The sequence below is a fragment of the Elephantulus edwardii genome, unplaced genomic scaffold, assembly GCF_000299155.1.
Source record: "Elephantulus edwardii isolate Elephantulus edwardi_28Jun2011 unplaced genomic scaffold, EleEdw1.0 scaffold00350, whole genome shotgun sequence".
Taxonomy (NCBI): Eukaryota; Metazoa; Chordata; class Mammalia; order Macroscelidea; family Macroscelididae; genus Elephantulus; species Elephantulus edwardii.
The window spans coordinates 1,586,097-1,591,316 of record NW_006400100.1 but is presented as its reverse complement, the minus strand read 5'-3'; the positions used below and the strand labels follow the sequence as shown (position 1 = coordinate 1,591,316).

General features: G+C 41.0%; 1 pseudogene; it reads right to left on the bottom strand.

The window, feature by feature from the left end:
* Positions 1–1,260: 1,260 nt before the first annotated feature.
* On the bottom strand, positions 1,261–4,309 carry LOC102861450 (annotated as a pseudogene).
* Positions 4,310–5,220: the final 911 nt, after the last annotated feature.

Here is a 5,220-nt window from a genome sequence, read left to right as displayed (position 1 = left end):
CCATGTGTATAGCTTGCATTTATGTTTCTTATAAAATGTATTAGCAATGAATAAATCGTTGATTGTACAAAATTTTATTATTCTATCTCCAGCTTCATTTCTGTCACCAAGTTCATGTTTTCCAACTACTGATCCTTCTTCTCTATTCCCAACTTTTGCATTCTAGCCATCCATTATTATTAATGTATCTTGATTGCATGTTCGATTGATTTCTGGCTGCAAAGGTTGGTAGAAATCTATTTCCTCCTCTTTGGCTCTGGTTGCTGGTGCATATATTTGAATGATAATGGTATTCACTGGACTTCCTTGTATGCTTATGAATATTTTCCTGTCACTCACAGTATTGTTATTTTAAGATGGAGCTAGAAATGACTTTTTTAACTGAAATGAAAGTAACCCATTCTTCCTCACCTTTTCTTCTCCAGCATAGATCATATATGATCATCTTGACTCAAAATGTCCAATGCCAGTCCATCTCATCTCACCAACACCTAGTATGTCAATATTTAAGCATTCCATTTTTTCCTTAACAATATCCATTTTCCTACATTCATGGTTCTCACATTCCATATTCCTATGACTAGTGTCTGCTTACAGCTGTTCCTCCTCCTTTGTGTTTCCATACTTGAGGGCTCCACCTCAGTTGCCATATCTGCTTGTCTGTGTTACTTTGTTGTTATGTTGTTATGAGTCACTTGTGACTCATAGAAACCCTATGTACAGCAGCCCTTCTCACTGTCTCTGACACACCCATCCCGATTACCCCGTCACTGAATCAATCCACCTCCTAGAGGGCTTTCCCCTCCTGTGCCTGCCCTCCACCCTCCCAAGCATGATGTCCTTCTCCAAGGACCGCTCTATCCTTACAACATGACCAAAGTATGTCAGACGAAGCCTCAGAATCCTTGCCTCCAAGGAGCAGTCTGGTTTTACCCTCTCAAGGATGAATCTGTTTGTTTTCCTAGCAGTCCATGGTACTCTCAAAACTCTTCTCCAACACCAAAGCTCAAAGGCATTCATTCTCTCTCTTTTCCCCCCAATCATTTTTATTCTACTGCATTATCATTTAAAATGACAAGAATATAGGCAAACAGTATTCATTATCAGAAAAGATTAAGTGTGATCATCCATGGCATTTAGGAACAAATTAATACCATATTTCAAAGAAATGTTATATTCATTTTACAAAACAGTGAAGTTTCATTGTAAGTAATAAATTTCACTTTATCTCTGTATGTAATTTAACTTTGTTTAACTGGTTTACATAATTCCACTTTCTCCAACTGGATGCTGTGCAGGATCCAGCCCTATTTTCTTCATTGATACAGCAACATCAAACAAATAGTCATAGCATTCACACATGGTTTTAGTCTTCTGCCAAGTGTCTCCCCACAGGTACACTCCGTGATGCCTGACAAACACTGCTCAGGTATCTGGATATTCGTTCACAGCACGAGCCATTCTCTCTTTGAGGTCTTTCTCCTCAGGTGTATTCTCAATCATGGGAACAACTAACATATTATCATATCTGTAGTGCCCTCCCGAGGTACATTTCTGTATTCCTTTTATCATCTCTTGGTGTGTAATTTTAAACTCCTTTCCTGGAAAAATAAGGGTGGCCATGATGGCAGCTTTAGAATGGGTGTGGATCACTGCACCGCCACCTCTCATTATGTATGCGTTCATGAAAAGAGGAGTACACTGACTTTTTCTCAGCTTCTTATATGGTGGCGGTCCACTTACATCCTGTTCATTTAAGTCACAAACATGTCTTTGGGCTGAATGCATTCCTTTTGCACTCCTGAGGGAGCAATGTAGATTTCATTGAGTATATGCTAATGGGAAAAGTCAGTTAATTCATCAAGGATTTCACTTTACTTGCATCCACAATGGATACAGCAGTCAAGAAATCAAGTAAGTAAATCTCTGGTTGTTGGTGCATATATTTGAATTATAGTGACATTAACAGGTCTTCCTTGTATGCGCATGAATATCATCTCATCCTCACAACACTGTATCTCAAGATGGATCCATGCCTCACGCTAATTCCTTCTCCAGTCCCAGTGACCCAGCCTCAGTGGTAAAATTGTTTGCAAAGCTCTGGGATTAGGCATCTTGGATGTTCTTTGTCCTGGATATGTGACATCAGAGTGTTTTCCCAATTCACTGTTAATATTTTACATATTCATTTTCTTTTTGATAAGGATTCTGAGTGATGATTAATGGAGAAGTTTTCAAAATAGAAAACTAGGAACATGGAAAAGTGAATTCTTTTTTAATTTAGCAAAGGCTTACTTAAAGCCAAAACTGCACTATGCCACTTGTTGCTTGCATCACTGAATTTATTTACTCATCTGAGCAAAGCATCGCCTCGAGCAGCAGTTGTCTTCCGCAGCATGGTAGTCAGACACGGCCTGGACGGGGCGGTTCCACAGTCACCGAACTTCAATCGCCGAACTGATTAATTCTCCTCCTATCCTCCCTAGTCATTGTCCAACTCTGATGCATAACAAGTGATTGCAAAGACCACGGCCTGGATCAGGTGCACCTTAGTCTCCAGAGAGACACCCATGCTCTTTAGTACTTTAGAGAGGTCCCTAACAGCAGACTTTCTCATTGCAATATGTCTTTTAATTTCCTGAGTGCTGGTGCCAAGAGTGTTGATTGTGAAGCTAAGCAGACTAAAGCTGTGAACAATCTCAGTCTCTTCACCATTCATTGTGATGCTGCCAATGGTCCAGTGGTGAGAATCTTTGTCTTCTTGACATTGGGCTTCAATCCATATTGAAGGCTGCAGTCCTTGACTCTCTGCAGCAAGCACTTCAGGTCCTCCTCAGTTTCAGCAAGCAGGCTTGTGTCATCTGCATAACGCATATTGTTGATAAATCTTCTACCAATCCTGATACTGCATTTCTCCTCATAGAGTCCAGCCTCCCGGATATGTTCAGCATACAGGTTGAAAAGGTATGGAGACAGGACACATCCCTTGTGCACACCCTTCCCAATTTTGAACCATGCAGTGTTTCCTTGCTCTGTTCTGACGACTGCCTCTTGGTCCAAGTATAGGTTTCACATTAGCACGATCAAGTGTTCTGGGATTCCCATTCTTCTCAGAGTCAGCCACAGTTTGTTATGATCCACACAGTCAAACGCCTTTGCATAATCAATGAAACACAGATAGACATTCCTCTGGTATTCCCTGCTTTCAGCCAAGATCCATCTAACATTAGCTACAATATCCCTAGTACCATGACCCCTTCTAAACCCAGCCTGGACTTCTTGCAGTTCTCTGCTGATGTGCTGTTCCATTCGTTTTTGGATAATCTTCAGCAGAATCTTGCTTGCCTGTGAAATCAATAATATTGTTCTATAGTTTCCACACTCTGTTGGGTCACCTTTCTGTGGAATGGGAACAAATATAGATCTCTTCCAGTCAGTTGGCCAAGTGGTTGTTCTCCAAATTTCTTGACACAATTTGTTGATTTTACATAGGGTTTTTGAAGGCCCACTATTTTGGAAGTGATTGGCCAATCCTTTTCCCTATTCTGTCTTAATCTGAATACTCAGATTTATAACAGTATCTGACAGGCAAGCATTTTACAGAAAAGAGCTAATGAAAGATAGTTCACCAACTGTAAAAATAAGCAATAGTTTTAGTGTTGTCCTCACCCTTGACATGTGTGACTTGACCCACCCATTTCCTTGCTCCACCAGCATTCCCTTCTACTCCTTTCAACACTTATATCCCACTACCCAGCCCTTGAAATGATAGCCTGTATCTCAAGCTTTCTGGGCTTCTGTGATTCTAAGCGTTTCAAGCTGCTGTCAGTTTCTCATGCTGTGGCCAGTGTCTCTTGAGTTTCAGAGTAAGTCCAAATACCAGGTGCTAATGTTAAGGAAGGCTTTCTATCTCAGATGGTTCTGAGGAAAAGACTTTTCCCTTGAATTTCTGCTACAGGTTTGACTTCTTATGGTTGAGGGCCTCTTTTCTTCCATTTGCAGCACACTTTAGTCACAATGAAATAGTTTCCCAAGGGAGGGTGATATGTCCTGTAGATATGGTATTTGGTGGTGTTTTCTTGGCCCGATGGCTGTAGGCCTCAGACTCTGCTTTGATCCTCAGGCTTCTGGGAGACACATACCTGTTTGGGGGGAGGGGAACCTGGGTCCCCGCCTCCTGTTCCTCCTTTTCCCTCCTATACTTTCTCTTTCCTGCAGCACAGCACGGTGTTCTGCCTCTGGATCCCACCTCATTACCAACTGAAAATCCAAATGCTGCTGCCTTCAGAAATTCCAAGTAAGGGACCATGCAAATATTAATGCTAGGTAGGTAAATCTTCGTGGAAGCAGATGCTTCATCTTTCTTCTGTAAAGTGACTGGTGGTTTTGAAACGTTGACTTTTCTGTTAGCAGCCAAATGCTTATCCCTACAATGCTACTGTGATCTTAGAAGAAATATTGCTCAATATTTCTTCACTCCACAAAAAACACTGAACATCACAAAGGTGCTAATGGCCTTTCAAGCCTATTTATAGGAAATTTTTCTTTTGAGTATTACTTTACAAACCATATGGGGTCTTGCATCATGTGCATCTTGTCTTATAACTCTGTAATCACCATTTCATTTGATCATATACATTTTTATTGTGTGTGTGTGTGTGTGCACTGTCAAATTAGATCCGACTGGTACAGGAGGAGATTGCCCCTCCTTCTCCAGCAGAGCGTCTGGTGGGTTTGAATCTCGTGCCTCTGTGATTGCAGTGCAGCTTCTTACCACCAGGCCACCAGAGCTCCCCATATACATTTTTATATATAATGCTGATGATGCAATCCTTTAATCATTCATTCTTTTATAACATTAATTACCATTGATCATTGGATGAATTACAATAATCAACTCCTTATTGTATACTGCATTTTCCTCCACTCAAATTTTTCCCCTATTATTATTTCCTTATTATAATTATTTCCAAACTATTACTTTTTTCTTGTTGTTGTTATGTGCCGTTGAGTTGCTTGTGACTCATAGCAATCCTATGTACAAGAGCCCTAAACTCTGCTCTATCCTGTGCCAACCTCATTGTCTCTGACACAACTACTCCCACTACCCCAATCACTGAATCAATCCATCTCATTGAGGGCCTTCCTCTCCTGCGCTCTCCCTCCACCCTCCCAAATATGATGTCCCTCTCCAAGGACTGGTCTCTCCTTGTAACATGT